The following is an 18,182-nucleotide window of genomic DNA, read 5'->3' as shown; positions in this document are numbered from 1 at the left end:
CTACCCAGTTCTACTCTCTACTCTACCCAAGACACTTGCTGTTGGATGGAAGCTGTCTGGTTTCAGTACATGCCTAAATATGCTGAGGTGAGCAGATTTTGATAAATCTACACAAAATGTACAGTATTGCTCATAAAAATAGCAGTGTAAGAGTACCATGCATTGCAGGCCTGTTGGGTCTGTTGGCTTTCTATACCTTTACTATGGCCTCCCGAAACGTCCTTGTAATTTTATTGAGCACTACTGGATATATCTTGTTTCAAATACCAAAAAAAAATCGTCTGAATTGCATGTTGTCAATCAGGGATGGATATTAGTCATCTTTTTGTTGTGTGTGCGCAGCCAGGCACGCCTTACTGCTGGATAGGAGCTGTCTTAAGTTGCTAGAGGTGAGTTGAATATCAAATCTACACAAGATGCATGTCAATAAAATGGTGTGTATCTCCCACTGTTAATTAGAAATTCTTTCTGTTGTGTTTCCAGCTGTTCTCTGATATGAGTCTGGCAGTGCAAATGTTAGCTCCAAGCTAGCAATTATACTTATCCTATGAATTCTTGTTGTATATAAATATGTTTCCATAATGTTAGTTTGATTGCCACCGTCTCCCATAAAGACATGCTGACTGAGGAGGATGTTGATTTTTTTTGTTGTTGTGTGTTTATCTCCGCAGCTGAGGAGACAGCCGGGCACTCCTTGCTGCTGGATGGGAACCGTCTACATTTGCTAGAGGTGAGTAAGATATTGTAAATGTATGCAAAACATACTGGCCCTCATTTATCAAGCCATCGTAGAAACCAGCGCAAATATGAGCACAATATGTGTACAGTACGCACGGTACCTCTTCCCTGTTTCCTCTGCACCATGTGAAGATGTATTATGTACCTCACAGTGTTAATCAGATCCATAGTAATGTTTCTCATGCACATAGTGTAAAAATGTATATGAAGAGCTCTTTTCCAAAATGCTATAAATCCATTTTCAAAAATATTCCAAAATTAAGTGTTTTTATTGTCTATTTGTTGCTAATATCACTATAATGTTTACATTTGTTCTGAAAATACCAGATAAAAAAAAAAAAAAAATTAATTTAAAAATAAATGAATAAGTAAATAAAAAATAATAATACAACAAAAAATAGGAATTAAATGGCTTTTATCTCATTTTGGAAAAGAGATCTTCATGTGTATTTCAATGAACTAACAGCTGAAATTTCTTCGTTTTAGTGTTCCTCTGGCTGCAGTCTTCTCTCATAAGACTGAGGGGGATGATGATCCCTGCCCTGACTCTCCACACAGCCAGGGAGAGCGCGAGTAACGTGTGCACGCACACACACACACACACACACACACACACACACACACACACACACACACTACTGGATGTCTTTCTGGATGTCAGTGTTGTTTTAATTAATTATGTGTGTGTCTTTAGTAAAAATAAAAAAAAATAATTATAGTGTTCAAAAATATTAGATGAGATCCATCCCACCCAGTAGTCACCGAATCCTACCCCTCCCCTCGAAAATATTAGTTTACTACTTATTCATGAAAACATAATTTTTGGCATTTCGCAGCACTGTTTCAATGAATAGAGTAGCTGTAATACCTACATTTGACACAATCTTACACACTGCACCTTTTTAAAATCCCTTGCGCATAGAAGCAGTAAAATTTTAAATAAGTCCAATTCAAATGAGTTATCCGTACTGCATATTATAGTATGGTGTGTTGTATTATCTTTTTATTGCCAGTATTTCATTGTAATCTTTTTGGCTGCTACCGTATGTTTTTTATTTTATTTTTATTATTTATTTATTTTATTTAACGCCTGAAGGCAAGACAAATAGTCTTTGGTGCAGGAAAGGTTTCTTAATGGTTATGGCCATTTCAGTTAGAAGCCAAGTGTTTTGCTTATTTCTGTGTTAATGATTTTTTTTTGCCCTTAATACTGGGATCGTGGTTGTTAATTGAATGCTTGATTAATTTTTGTTTTTTAGAATATTAAATAAACTGACTTTCTACTTTATAAGCTGTATTTGTGTAGTATTTGCATTATGCCATTATTAATTAACATTACATAAAGACATTAAATGAATGCCACTTGCAAATTTGTACTGCCACTGTTTTCCCATTATATTGTTTTTTACAAAATAGTAATTTATTAATTTAGCATTGCTTTAACACAGATGATGGGAAACCATGGCAGTAAGAGTTTTGGTTTACCAAAGATTTTACTTAACTTTTATAACCCAAACATTGGGTAGATTTAATCCATTTTAACCCAACATTTCATAACCCAACATGACCCAATATGTTGGGTTAAAATGTGTAACCCAGCATGTTAGGTTATTCCAACCCATGCTGGGATAGTGTCATTTTCAACCTTGCGTTGGGTTATTTTTGGGTTATTTTTAACCCAGCATTTTTAGAGTGTATGAGCTTTATCAAATGCCTGTCACAGTACAAATTCACCATTTATAATAGAAGGGTGATGTGCACTTTACTACATACAGTATAAGAGAGAGAGAGGGCCACTGGGTTATTGTCATGCAGATCTCGATTTTGCCCCCAGTGGCGTAATTGCACATTTCGGTTATTCCTTTGAAAAAGCAAAAAAAACCAAAAGAAATATTTTTTTATTTTATTTTTTTTACACCCGGGCCGGATCGAACCCTCTTGCGGGCCCCTGGTTTTGGACATTGTGAGACACAATGTTTTTGACATGTTGAAGAGGACTACAGATGCACTCCACATCACTCAGGTCAAAGAAGACCAAAGGGGGTCTATCAATATTGTTGAAGGCAACCTTGTTTTTGGTTTATGAATAGGAGTGATTTGCATCAAATCTTTGGTTTGAGGAGCCTTTATTGTTTTTCAGATGATGTGAAATTACTTTTGTGTATGTGATGAAGGTGGGCACTATATAGGCAAACAGAGGTGATGTAGGCGTATGCAGCCCACAGAGGCTCTCTACTGTAACAAGGACCAGATGGCTTGTTGCTGTCATGTGTACCCGCACCTTCACATGCACAAACACCCAGAGTGTAAACATGTGCACCTGCACAACACGTATGCAGGTGAATGCAGAATGCAAAATGCAAAAGAAAGACCAGGAGGAAAGAAAGGAAAAAAACATCCTGTGGCACATTCCCCTCTTCTGTCCCTTGGCTTCTTTCCCACAATAGCTCAGCTGCAAGTTCTCAAGCCAAGCCCAGCTCTCCCTCCCATGCGAGGCAGCCTGAGGTGAAGCGTTTTCCCTCTCAGAGCCCTGGCACCTCGGGCAGCAGAGCCCCCAGAGGACAGTTTTTTGAAGACTTAATTTTGTTTCACATTGGAAACTTTTCTCAAAATGCAGTTTTTAATTTGTTGGAAAATCTGAGGCTTTTTACAAAGAACAAATTTCACAATATAATTTTCATGAAATTTCCATGATATAAGACCACAGATGGCTACTCATATCCTTTTCCTTTCTTTACTCACTTCACCTGTCAAGCGCCAATAGGCACCTACTGGCTACAGCCGCCTGGGCCCGCCTGTTTAAAGTGCGACGCAACATAGCCTACACTCAGACCATTAGTCTGCGCCAGCCAGGCAACCAGTCCAGTAGAGATAGGCAATCTATTGTGCAATGCACAGATTTTGCAAAATGCTAACCAGCAGCCGTCTCGCCAAATCGCCGTTCATTTTATGCATCCAAAGTTTTCCGTTGGACTGTAGAAACCGAACGTGACCAAAGGCAGATTGACGCATTGCACTTGAAACCCATGCGCTGCCTATCAGGACCACGTTGACATTAGAAGTCCGATTGATATTCATTTCGTACCAAGGGTAAAACTCCTCGTGATTTTATATGAACAAGACAATCTCTTGCCCTAACCATTATTCTGTGCTGTCAAAGGCACCGCTTGTCACCGCTTTCTCGCGCACACACAGATGACCATTGATTGGCTGATGACAGCATCCAAAACTTAGCCTACAGGTTGTTCGTCAAATCACCCTTCATTTCTTTAGTTTCTAGTGGTGTTGTCGGCTGACCAGAGAGAACGACCAAAGCTTTCCTGATGAGACTGTAAAACCAAACAAATAAATAGCAGAGCAACGAGCCGCGATTGACTTGTGTTTTTCCCCTTGCACTGTCGTCCGCATCACGTTGACATTGACAGTTGATAGACGTGCGGTGCAACAGTCATAACGAAACAAGCATCTGCAAATTTGATATGGACAAAACAATCTCTTAACCCATCCATTATTGAGTTTTGTGGCATTGTTGTGAAGCATAGGCTAATGGCCGCATTCAGGTTAAGTTTATTTATTTATTTATTTATTTATTTTTTTAACTTTTTTTCTCTAGCGCGCGGAAATAAGACGACCCCCCTTTTTAGAGTACTATTTTTATAACAAAAACCACGTCTTATATTCGGGCCAATACGGTAATTATGAATTAATTAATATTAATAAACAAATTAATTAAAATGTAATTTAAGGACCGTCTCATAAAATCCTTGGATTATCAATCACAATATTCAACAATAAATTGCTAAACACAGAATTAATAATAAGTTTTGTACTGGGGTTACTCAGCGGGGCACAGTGAACAATGAGAGTATGAGACCTATTCTCTGTGATCAGCTGGGGTACACAAGCACAAAGGTTGATCTGAAGGCAAAGTTCTAATAGTAGGTTGGTTGGGTGTACAAAGTAACAAGGACAACAAAATGCAATCAAATGATTTACTTTTATTAACTACTAGGTAATCTAATAAAATGCATTACATTCAAAGTCGGTCAAACGGAATAATAACAATAATAAGGCACAATAATATAAAACAAGGAAGAAATAAAAGAGGGGAAAAGAAAGAAGATGGGGAACAGGCTTTCAGCCTGTGTGTGTGTGTGTGTGTGTGTGTGTGTGTGTGTGTGTGTGTGTGTGTGTGTGTGTGTGTGTGTGTGCAGGGGTCTGGTTGCTATAGGCTACCACGTGTGTGTGGTTAGCTAAGCTAGCATTAGCTACAGAAAGCATAGACAATGGAAAGGCTACTGATAAGTAGCTGCTTAGCAAAGACCTAATGTCGATTAGGCAGGGCCCAAAGGGTCCACAACAATGTCTAGATTTCTGTAATAAATGCACACAATTCCTAGTGGAATGGAGAGAGAAATGAAGGGGAATGAGAGAGTAGTAGTCAGTGGGAGGAACTCGCACTGATTACTATGTGTGTGTCTGTTGCTGGGCAACAATGGCGTCCTCTCGGCTAGGTTAACGTTAGCATCAGAACCGTGAACAATAGGGATAGCTAGCAGCTATGTAACAAGTAAACCGTGTGGTTTCAGGCGCTTCAAGTCCCGTAGTGGACGCGCGAATGTATCAAAGGGTTCTGGAATTAACGATAACAAGTCCGAGTAGAACAGGGAGAGAAAGAAAACGAAATAAAAGAAATAACAAGTGGGAGACGTTGCCGTCTACGCAGCCATTACGAGTTGTAAAACTACAGGAAGTGGGGTTTCAGCGTGCTTGTGTAGGCGCTGCAAGCCCAACTTGGCTAAAGGCTAACTTGCAGAGCGCTCCGAGCAGAGTTGGCTATTCAGAGAATGGTTTACTACAGATTATGCACTCAAAGTGTATAAAAGAGTACCGAAATGCTCGGAGGGTTCTGAGAATCAAGTATTTCGAAAGGGAGAGAGTGAAAGAACGAGAGAGAGGGAGAGAGATACAGAGAGAAGGGAAAGAGAGATGGAACTCTAGTGGCTATGCGTGTCTGTGTAAACAAATGGTTAGCGTTGCGTTGCTAACCTAGGGCCTGCTATGGCCAGTTACAACAAAAGGCGCAGCGCGTGTATTTCTGGACTAGTCGGCGAAACGGCCGCGCTATGACGGTCCTCGGAGAGTTCCGAATATTGATGGTTAAATCAATACTTGAACTATTCCGTGCGAACGCCACAAGCGGGGTCGCTAGGCTTAGTAGCCAGTAATACAGAATGGGTTAGCAGAGGGGAACCTAAGCTAAGAAGGATAGACAGAGAAGCAGGAGAAATGCAAATAAACATGTGCACATGAAAAATAACTCAAGTCATAGTTCAAAAACACATCTATCTCAGTACATAAGCTATGCCCAGTGCCTACTGTGTGAGATGAAAGGGAAGATCCAGTTTCCAAAGGCTCGGTACGTCCGTCTGGAAATGGGAATGCAGTCCAAAGTTTCGAAGGGCTCGGTGCGTCCGCTCGGAAGTTTTGGGGCTGCAAAAGTCTTTGTTGTTGCGGCTTCGAGATTCTTCGGTTGAATCCCAAATGCGAGAAGTTTGTTCCACGGAGGCGTGCGTGGATATTTTCTCGCAGTGAACTCGCCTTTAGTTCACAGTGTCCGGATGAAAGTCTTAAGACATGACCAGGCAAGATCTTAGACTTGAAGTGAGGAATTCTTTGCAAAGTGTGTGTAAGATGAACTCAGCAGTCTATGTTTGTTATTCGGCCAGATATCAAACAATACTTTGTCCAAAATGTTGCGCAAGTTGCTCTATGCGTCTTGTCTGTCCCGCAGTCAAAACTAGAGTGACGAACAATGGTCCCTGGGGAACACTTCACGTGTGGCCAGGTGATTGTGAATGGGGCTTTGGTCACAGCGCCTCCTAAAGGAGGAGGACTGAGAACAACATGGCAGGGACCCTGGGCCAGCCATTTGGTGGTCAGAGGGGAAGTAACTCTTTTACTAATGATTATTGATGACCTTCGTCTCAATCATCATCAGTTTGAGTCACATGATTCTCATAACTTTGTCATGAGTTTCTCTGCGTAGAGAAGTGGCAGGAATTGTACCTACACTGGGAGCAGTGTAACCCAGATCTTCCCCAACATCTGAAGAGGCATCATGGAGGAAGAGGAGGAGGAGGAGGATGAGGAGGAGGTGGAGGTGGAGGTGGTAGAGAGGGAGGGAAAGAAAAAGGGAGCGAGAGAGGAAAGGTTTGAGGAGAGAATGAGAAGGAAAGAACATACATGGGTTATTGGAGTGAGAGAGGAAGGGTAAAGAGCAGAGATGAGACACAGAAGGAGCACAAGAAGCAAGGAGCGTGAAAGTGGAGTAGTGCGAGGTGTGGAGGAGAGAGCTCCTCGGGCTGCAGAGCTCTGTGTGAGTTGTTGGGCTGATGAATGTGAGGAGCTCTGCAGGCTCTGCAGCAGATAACAAGTGCTCTAGCAGGACCTCTGTTACAGCAGCCTGCTCTTACACCATCCCACAGCAGGCTATAGTGTGTGTGTGTGCAGGTCCGTTGACAGGTTTTGCTGGGCCCGGGTGTTCAGGTGGGTGATGTACTATTAATTAAGATAGGATGTTGGAATTTCAGAAACATCTTTCAGACTGTTAATCTCAGTCACAAATTACTCATGCCTATGCTCTGCTCGATGACTGAATACAAGTTACACATTTCTGATGCACACAGATGAGATGGGCTAAAATAAGCACAATTCTGCTAAGTGTCTTCCTGTGAGGCATACAAGTTCTCTATACATTCACAGTGCTTTGAAATGAACCTGCATGACAAAATGACCTTAATTGTTTGTACATTTTCATGTACTATTCACATACTATGCAGTCAACACACAACAGTGATGTTAAAATGTTAACGCCAATATTACTGCAATTGCAAATGAAAAAACATTCCCTCATGAAGTTCAAAGCGAGACAACAGATTCACACAACACAGTAAATAAATAAATACATTATGTAGGCTTCATGCCATATGTATATCTTATGTTTCATCACTGGCTGTTTTAAGCTGACACGTAAAATATATGTTTACAGTCCTATACATGGAGAGAGAGAGAGCGAGAGGGGGAGAGAGAGAGAGATGGATGGGTGTGTGAGGTGGGGGGATGAGAGAAAAAGAGAGAACGTGGGGGTGCTGATGGGCATGGGGTCTGTGGAGGGAGGTAGGATTTCATTTTTTGGGGGTGGGTGGGTTGGGGGTGGTTTTTTTGAGTGGGAGGGGTGTGTCTGACAGCTACAAATGAGGAATCCCGTAAGAAAGCTTTGCAGTCTAATAAAAACCTTAATGAAAAGTGAATGGTGCTTCAAGGGAGAGCCGTCCGATTGTAGTGACGCGTTGCGCCTACTCAGCCCACATCTGCATGTCTGAGAGTGTTCACAGGGGAGAGGGAGGCAGTGCCACACCACTGTCAACAATGACAGGGAGCATATGGTGCCATTATGCAACACATCAGCCCCGTCACTCCAACCGCAGTGCAACACAACATTCTCTCTCTCTCTCTCTCCCTCTCTCTCTCTCTCTCCCTCTCTCTCTCTCTCCCTCTCTCTCTCTCTCTCCCTCTCTCTCTCTCTCTCTCTGTGGCCATTGTGTCTAACTGTTGAGTAGGGTGGTGGAAAGGTACAAGGGCTTAATGTCCAATTAGCAGGGGTCTTGTCACCATTAACGAGCAGTTGTGAATTAGAGCTCTGTCTGTGTGGCACGCTTTAATTAGCCCTAATTACAGGAGCTCTGACCCCTGCACGTTTGAGCCCCTCTGATTTACAGTGACAGAACTGAGGCATCACTGAGGAGATAGATTGGGCCTTTGTGTCTGAACAAAAGATATGGGATCCTTTTAATACACGCTGGGAGTTAAACGTATCCATGCTATTACTGTAAGGTGCTGTGGGTGGTGCTCTAGTCAGCCATTATTATTGGTGATAATACCAAATCATGTTATAATATAGGCTACAATATCATATTAAATATAGCAAACTGCTAAAATATGATGTTATTGCTTATTACTAAATACGAGAACAACTTCCTCATGTTTAGATACCACCACAACTCACTGCCACAGCTAAGTAAAATCATGTTGGTGCTGTCACAATGATTACAAAGGTCCTGTTTGGAAGAGGTCAACAAGTCTCACTTCATCAAGGGTACCCTGTGAATTTCATGCTTTGTTAATCAGTTCCATCATCTATATGAAAGCGAAAATGAAAAACTTGCTTTGAAAACTGACTCTACCAATAAAAACCAGTGGAAGAATGTACGCGTCAAGGACACACTTTCACACTTGCACAAAAAAAGAAAAAAAAGAAGTGAACTCTCTAAGCTGTCAAGAGACTTCTGGTTCAGCACAACTTTCACACTGTGTGGCTACAGCAAGAATAGTGAAATACCCATGTCCAGTCTTGAGCCCTGACGTGTACAAGAGCCCAGTCTCGCGGAAAATCAACTGTATGCTTCGTGGTGCCACTACGATATAGCCTAATTTTTCGTAGTTGGGCAACGCGCGCTGTCGTCGAGAGTGGGTGAGAGAGAGGGTGAGAGAGAGCGAGTGAGAGAGAGAGACCACCCGAGCAGCGTGCATTCCGGGAGGGGAGCGCTGTCGTTGTGTCAGCTTCATGCCATGTCTCCCTCCCTCCAACATTGTCCCTAACCTTAAAGGATTTATCCGGAGTTGGAACAAGTTTGCCTGATTTTTGCATGTTTGGGATGAAATACAGTCACTCTAGAGCAAAATCAAGGCAAAAGGATGCGTTTTGAGAAAGTTTGATAATATCACGTTAGCCTCGTTAGCCATATCAGCTATGCAATATGAAAGATGCGGGCATCGTTTTTCGGCGGTTACACACATTTCAAAAACACAACATTTTAAAGTCTTGCACAGCTCAAAACAACGTCACACTTACCTCGTAATATGTTGAGGGTATCCACACATAAACCAAAGTGTCCAAAGTCCTTCATGTATTCTTGAAAGGTCTGCAGAATGTGTTTTGTGAAGCTACTACCTTGAGAATATCTAAATTACGGTCAAGACAACTATTTGACACTAAAGTCCACCAAGTAGATTGCCGAGTGCGTCGCACCATCAGCTGTGGTTACTCGCTATGGAAATAATCATAGCTGATGGTGCGACGCACTCGGCAATCTACTTGGTGGGCTTTAGTGTCAAATAGTTGTCTTGACCGTAATTTAGATATTCTCAAGGTGGTAGCTTCACAAAACACATTCTGCAGACCTTTCAAGGATACATGAAGGACTTTGGACACTTTGGTTTATGTGTGGATACCCTCAACATATTAAGAGGTAAGTGTGACGTTGTTTTGAGCTGTGCAAGACTTTAAAATGTTGTGTTTTTGAAATGTGTGTAACCGCCGAAAAACGATGCCCGCATCTTTCATATTACATACAGTAGCTGATATGGCTAACGAGGCTAACGTGATATTATCAAACTTTCTCAAAACGCATCCTTTTGCCTTGATTTTGCTCTAGAGTGACTGTATTTCATCCCAAACATGCAAAAATCAGGCAAACTTGTTCCAACTCCGGATAAATCCTTTAACCCTAAACCTAACCTTAACCCTAAACCTAACCCTAACCTTAACCCTAAACTTAACCCTAAACCTAACCGTAAATCACTTGTTTGAAATGTTTGATTGTTGATTGTTTGAATGTTAGCCTTCACTCATGCTTGGTTGTTGACGTCCGTCCGCATTATTCTTCCCCCCAGAACCAAACTACTCCAAATGTCAGTTCCCCCTTTCGTCACCCAACCACGAGAAACGAGACTATTCGTAACGGCACCACGAGGCTTAAAGTTGTTTTTTTCTGTTTTTCTCTTAAAGACTTCATGAATGGCCCGAGTTACGGTTGTGTAGAAATGCAAAGAGGTCTGTTGTGAGGCAGGCTGTTTGGAAAAAGAAGGACATGCTTTGGATCAGTTGTTGATTGGGGTCCGCCAAAGGCTCCATCACCATCTGTTAACTCAGGGTTCTTTACTTTACTCTGGGTCCGCAGGAGGAGAGATAATAAACTATTAATACTCATTTCATTACTTGCTTTTAATGCTTTCATTTTAATGTATCATCTTATTGTTCATTTGGTACAGTGAGATTGGCATTTCTTATTTTCATATGTTTACTCTTTATTTGCCTTGCCTACTACACAATATCTATGATGAATGTTTGGGAGGTATGCTTCACCTTTTGTTGTGTGTACAGTGTTTGGAGATCATGGAGATAGGCCTACTATAAATGGAAACTGAATAATACTCATTACAGAAGTGTAAACTATAGTACAATGCAATGCACCTTCTCCCATTATCTCTGCCGTGCTGCGTAAAATTGTGTCAGCCATCATCAAACTTTCTCACTCGTGAAGTGCCGTGTTTCTTTTGAGGAGATATGGACATGGAAGAACTTGTGTTTCAGGAGCATGAGGGCTGGAAAATTGGTTGCACATCTTGTACACCTCCTGGGAAGTCTACAGGGATCTCTGATCGGTCATGCTTGGCCAAGAATATTTATAAAACTGATGTGATGGGAGGGAGCAATATTACGTGTAGCCCCCCTCGCCATGTCACAGGTGGCAGAGCAGAGCGATTTTCAAGAGCGATGATATAGGACTCATCCCCCAACACTCTGACAGACCATTGAATTTACAGTACGCGCCTCATGCATGATCAACAGTGTTTGGAAAAGGGATGCCGGTCCTGGCCATTTTTCAATTAATAGAGGAGCATAGCTGCTGCATGACAAACATGAAGGTCATATTTCAGGTGATGGCTATAGAGTTTTACCTGGGGAAAAATCCATCTAATACACATAAACAATAACATATACTGTACAGTACAGCACATGCCTATTTCCCACTGCATACACCAAACAAACCAGTTTAAGGGACTATATTCAACGAATCTAAAATTCTAATTTATTATTCTTTTTAAATTTTGTGATCATGGACCTGTAAATAATACCAGCTCCTTTATGACCTTTAATGAATAATTTCTAACGCTTGCTCCATCCTATTGCTCTATCTGCGTTTGAGTGCTTTCCTCCTGTACAATCTGAAAGATTTATAGTTAAAATATATACGGTAATGGAAGTCTGGGTCTATCCATCACAGCTGGCAGGTGGCAGATGTTATCAGTGACAAGAGGGTCCCTCCACAATTCACATGTACCCTCCACTCCTACCCTCCCTCACCCCAACATACTCATTACCACACACAGAGGGACGCACGCACCCACGCACGCACGCACGCACACACACACACACACAGTTGACACAGAGAGTGAGTGAGAGAGAGAGAGAGAGAGAGAGAGAGAAAGAGAGAGCGCCCCTTACTGTACAGTAATAACCTGAGCATCTGTGCGGCGGTGTCTGGGGAACCTGCAGATGAACTTTGTGGGGGCAAACAAGCTTCACTCTCAGGAGCTTAGCAAGGGAACCATCATCCTGTGTAACAGACAGAAATTTCCAACAGCAAATATTACCCATGTGTGTGTGTGTGTGTGTGTGTGTTTGAGTGCGTGCATGTGTGCGTGCGTGCGTGCTTCTGTCATATTACAGAATGGATTGCCGATGATATACGACTGTAACATATTGAACTGGGACTCAGAAGTTTCTACTCTGGACTTTGTCAAAGGGAGTAAGTTGAAGATGTGCACAGCACAGGTATGGCTTCCTTATATACACACTCACAGAAATGATTCATGGAGTAGTTCATTTTTATGCATTCACATCTATTTGATTTTATTTAAAAACTCATTGTTTTAAAACATATACATTATAATTAAGTATAATCTATGTAATTGGACCAATAATAAAATGTAGTGAATTGAAACACTTAATATATAATTAAAAAGTTTAGATAATTAACAATATAAAACAAACAAGATCATATTATTTAAAATGTATGTGATTAGTTTTCATAAAAGTTATGTGAATTGGGAAAACTGAGGATGCAACTCCAGTCCAGAGGTGGCGCTACTTGCTGCACATCACGGTTGTTCACAGCCAAACGTTTGAGCGCTGCATTTCTACTTCCTGTTGCCCTTCAACTGTGTGGGGAGTGGAGCGAGATCAATGTTATGGTAAGAAATCTAAAGCCATCCTACATCCAATTTCTTCAAATTGTGTCGAAATTGTGTAGTTTATATTAGATGGATACTATTTGGTTTGATTTCTGTTCACATTTCCGTAGTTTGTTATTGCTGTAGCCTAAACGGTTAAATCCTGCTTGGCAGGTGTTCCAGTGCATGTGTGCTTCAGGCTAGCGGTTCTTTGGCAACTTGGCTTGTTTGTTACTTCTCTACAGGTCGACAGTAAACTAAACCAACCTTGAAATTGGTTATTATGCTGTTTGAAACGACACAAAGCCACAAGTGATTGTCGTAAGCAGTTGTATCTTTCCCCTATTACAGTGCCCATTTTATTGTAGGCTTAGCAAAGTGCTGCTGATGTTCACAGTTTGCAGTTCAAATTCCTTATTGCGCTGTAATAATGTCGTTTAAATTCAGTTCAGTTCAATAATACTAAACTACACACGGTAATCATGCTGTTTAAAATTGCATTGCGCTGTTCTTTGATTATAGTGTGTCATGTTATCTGTTTTGTGGGTCAGTTGCAGTAAAAGGATGCATCATAAATGCAAAGCATTCGTTTCACTGGATAGTAATGGCATCTGCATTTTCAAGCATGACTCCCCCCCCCCCCCCCCCCCCCCCCCCCCCAATTAATTGAACAGAAGTTTTGCAGTCATGATAGGGGTAATGGGAGATGAGGTTGGAATGGGGAAATGAATTGTCTTCTTTCTTTGGCCAACAGGTGACTTTTTTTTTTGATTGCAAAGTGCCTGGAAGACAAGTCTTTTGAACTTATTTCGCACCTAAATCTTTGTAGTTCTTATTCTTTTTTCCCTTTGCTATGTTCCAGGACCTTGAATGCAGACAGGCCTAGGCAGACACTGCTGAGAAGACCATGGGCATCTACACAGTCCGGACAGAGGGTGATGGTCTAGGTGATGCATGTTTTGAAGATGTCTGTGTGGCACTGGACGGTGTGAGTTCTCCAGCGCCTGCGGAGTGTCGGCCATGCATGTGTTGGGCTTTATGAACGAATCTATGCACCAACTTGAGCTATCCAAAAAGACTGCGAAATATACATACATTTGAGGGTTACCAGAAAGTTCTGATGGACCTGTACTCAAGCAAGCTTGAAATAGCTCCTGTGATTCAGTGGCATACACGCCTGTTAGACTCTCACTTCGCTTCCGCTCACACTGCCGCAGTGGCATTGGTTGTGACCCGTAGATGGTCGACCAGGGGAAAAAAACTATAAAACTCATGATATTTTTGTCTTCGACCAAGTGGTCAGTGTGGAGGAGTTTGAGGGTTTTTTTTTTTTTTTTTTTTTTTTTTAAATCCATGTCTGCTGTCGGCCACATACACACAACTGTTGCCCACACACCAGCGGCCTATACTACAAAACTGGTTCAGGATACGTTAAGGTTAAGTTGAGAGTGAAATCAACTAATAGAAGAGCCCAGAGTACTTATTTTCTTTAGAAAGGCTCTTAGATGATTAGATAAAGGTATTAGATTATTTACCTAACTTGGTAATAGGCCCCTGGTGAACTATTCTGTACACAAACCAGCTGAACTAGTGTGCCCGCTCACTTGGTTGACTACGTGTATTGGCTGCCTAAGTACACCTGCTGAACTTTTGTTGCACCCACAAACTTGGACTGTTGGCTGTGTGCACACACCTATTAGGACTGTTGTACTTAATGCCAGCTGAAGTATTGTGTGTGCACACCTGATCTTTTTCTTGTGTACTACACACCTGTGGGACTGTTTCGCCCACGCACGCTTGCGTGGCCATTTGTGTTAACCTTTTGCGTCACACCAACACACTTACCCAACTTTTCTGTCTTTCAACTTGTGTTCAGATGAGTTGTTTGTGTAAAAAATGTTTGTACAGTATATAGAAATGTACTGTGTTCTTTGTCAAGACACCTGTGTGATGGATGGTGAACATGGTGTAATTTCTGCCTTATTTTCTCTTTCCTTGGTTTTTCTTATTATACAGGGTGTTTGTTAAAATGTTTTTTGCATTAGCTAGCTGGTCAGGAGGGGAAAAACCTCAGCATACTGACCATTTTGCTTTGAAATTACTTTGACCTTTTGGTCTTACTCCAAGTGTGCAGGGGCCTATACTACAAAGCTGGTTCAGGGTAAGTTAAGGTGTAAATCATCTAATATTACATCTAATAATAAGAAAATGAGGACTCCAGGCCCTTCTATTAGGTAATTTACCTCTTAACTAAACCTTAAATTATCCTGAACCAGCTTTGTAGTATAGATCCAATTGATTTTGCAGGTTTGGATTCTTTGAAGTAAGCTGCGTTGTGACTCATGCATGTGAAGTACCGTATTGTTTTTACTTTTGGTATTGTGAATAACCAACTACTAAATAATAATCACTTCGTGATTTAACGTATGACTCTGTTTTTGGGATCCCTTGCTGTGTCCAAGTGGCTAGGTGTTGCACTGATTATTTGTGTTGCAAATAAATAAGCTTTATTTGAAAAAAGTTGTGTGTATCATTTCAGATTTATTTGGTTGGTTTATATAAAGATTAAGTAATTAAAATGTATGCATTTTTGTCATCTATTAAATTGCATAAATCTTATTCATTCTAAATGCATGCAATTTTGTCATCTATTAAATTGCATAAATCTTATCCATTCTAAATGCATAAGTCTTATTAATACTAAATGCATAAATTGTGGGTTATAGGTTTCAAATGAATAGGATTTATTCAATGAATTTCTATACATCCTATAGGTCTTGGTTTTCAGGATTGCATAAAACTTAGCTATTCAAAATGTATGCATTTTTGTCATTAATCAAATTAATTAAATCTTATGTTTTGGGGCGAATTATTTCTGTGAGTGCAGTAGGTGTGTGGAGTTACACCCTAGCAGTCTGACTAAGACAAATGACCTCAGAGCAAGGAGCATCCGGAGATGAGTTGGAGGCTTAAGCACTCAGGAATACCAAATGAGAGTCAAAGGGGAAGGGTCAGAGACCTGCAGCCGTAATCTGTCTTCAGGCATGAGGGAGAGAGAGGGCGGAGAGATGTGGAGACATGGAAAACATTAACAAGAATAGCATACAGTACTAGAGAGAGAGAGAGAGAGAGAGAGAGAGAGAGAGAGAGAGAGAGATGAAAGGGTGTGGCTTTGTGTTAGTTGAGGCAGGAGTGCTGTGGCTGCTGTGACCCATGGCTGCCTGTCTCTCCACAGTAGCAGCGATGACTTGTTATCAGGCTGGGGCTGGCTGAGAGGAGAGGAGAAGAGAGGAGTGGAGGAGAGAAGAGGGGGAAGAGGAGAAGGAGAGGAGAGGAGAGGAGTGCAGAGGAGAGGAGAGGAGAGAAGAGAAGAGAAGAGGAGAGGAGAGAAGAGAAGAGGAGAGGGAGAGAGGAGAGGAGAAGAGAAGAGATGAGAAGAGAAGAGAAGAGAAGAGAAGAGTGGAGGAGAGGAGAGGAGAGGAGAGCGCTTCTGAGTCTGCAGCAGATGAGATGACATGGACAGAAAGAGAGGAGGGCCACTGCTGCTCTCCTGCTCTCCTCCTTCCTCCTTCCTCATTTCTCAGCTCCATTGAGGGCTACAGGCAGCTACAGGCAGCATGGAGACACCCTTTCATATAAACACGTACAGTACGCCCGCATGCCCGCGCACACACACACACACACACACACACACACACACACACACACACACACACACACACTGAATGTCAGAAAGACACAGATACAGTGTAACAGAAAAAACATGTACCTGTTTATGTCTTCATAAGAAAATCTCCCAAAACAGAGTGAAAATAAATCAATTGAATTTTCCCCTGCCAAATATCCGTGTCCTAATAATGTGAACATGCTGAAGTGGCACAGTACACCTCTGCCCCCTCGCTGCATGGTCCCTCAAACAGACATCACTGCATTTCACGGACGTGCTCATGCCGAACTTGTACTACCTTAGGGCTATTCTTTCCCAATTCAATAGATCCGCCACCTAAAGAAAATGTTTGAAATGCCAATGTCGCAAGGGGGATGGAGGGAGTGGGGTGTGGTGGGGAAAGGAGGAGGGGGTGTGGGGCTAGCTGGGAGTTAGGGAATTACAGTAGCCTATATCACGAAAGTGCTGATTCCAGATTTGTGGTTATACAGTATCTTTTCATAGGACAGCATTACAGAAATGTAACTTTGACACAATGATTAGTGACCTTTTAATGACATATTTAACCGCTTAAATTTCTTCACTCGTTCACTCAGAAAAAAACAAAATACAGCCACTAATGTTTGAACATGTACTCACAAAAGTGAGTACACCCCAGATTAAAATCCTTTACAGATGGGGCTGTGTTGGCTCGATTTGTCTCGAAATGAAAAGGGATTAAAAGGCAGGTCATCAGTGTACGTATTTTAACCTTTCTTTGCATATAACTTTTCCATTTTGAGTGTGCACCTGGCTTAAATAGATTGGTGTGAGATTTGAATGCAATCATGATCTGCATCATGATCTGCTTCAGTAGTCACAGTGCATGTTGACATGCATGTTTCTTTTAGGCGTATTTCAGATTGCCAATATTGACAGCATCCATGAATCCCCAAACCATGTCAGTCCCACTACCATGCTTGGCTATTGAGAGGATACACTTTTTTTTGTAAAACTCACTTGTTTACCACCACACATGCTCGACACTATCTAAAGTAAATTTCTTTATCTGTTTGTTTATCAGTACAAAACACCATCATCAAAAACATAAATAGCAGCATTATTATGCATATCTGAAATGTCAAAGATGATTGATGTTCACTTTAGCATTCAAAACGTCACATGCTTAATTTGGACCTAAAAAAAACCTATTTCCTAAACTATCTCCACCCCCTACACCAGCACCCACTCGACAGGCATTCATTTCCCCTTTCTTGTACTATTTTAGAGCTGAACCTTTTGGCAAGGCCTTTTGTTAGCCCCCATCAGGCATCCGGGCTGTCATAAAAGATGACTTTTGGATTACAGCCATTTGCCATAACTGACAAAATCATTCCTTCTCCGAAAATGCCAGACAAATTATAGACGAACGTAAGATTTTGCTGTCAGCAGTGCCACCATGCCTTACTTCCATGAGCACGTTTTATGCAAATGCTTTGACACCGAAGTGACAGCCATTTACAGTAAATTCACTTTGAATATACAGGTTTTCTTATCAGAGCCCTCTTTATTATGCCTGTTAGGTTGATATTGCCTGTGGGTGTTGAATGCACTTAACCTCACCCCACAGCAGAGGGAAATCTGATTCTCACCAGACCTGATATCTTGGCAGCTCTGGACAGGTGTGATCAAAGGGGACACACTACAGGCACAACCTAAA

General features: G+C 41.6%; 1 long non-coding RNA gene across 2 annotated transcripts; it reads left to right on the top strand.

The window, feature by feature from the left end:
• LOC134465880 (uncharacterized) lies at nt 1-1,408 on the top strand. Of its 2 annotated transcripts, XR_010038204.1 has the most exons (4): nt 1-87; nt 343-389; nt 672-730; nt 1,225-1,408. It is a non-coding gene; the product is annotated as an uncharacterized LOC134465880 (long non-coding RNA). The 2 variants fall into 2 exon arrangements; XR_010038203.1 differs by lacking the exon at nt 1-87 and having other exon boundaries at nt 89-389.
• Nucleotides 1,409-18,182: the final 16,774 nt, after the last annotated feature.

The sequence above is a fragment of the Engraulis encrasicolus genome, chromosome 16 (assembly GCF_034702125.1).
Source record: "Engraulis encrasicolus isolate BLACKSEA-1 chromosome 16, IST_EnEncr_1.0, whole genome shotgun sequence".
Taxonomy (NCBI): Eukaryota; Metazoa; Chordata; class Actinopteri; order Clupeiformes; family Engraulidae; genus Engraulis; species Engraulis encrasicolus.
Note: the sequence above shows the minus strand (reverse complement) of the source record. Positions and strands in the feature narration are given on the sequence as shown.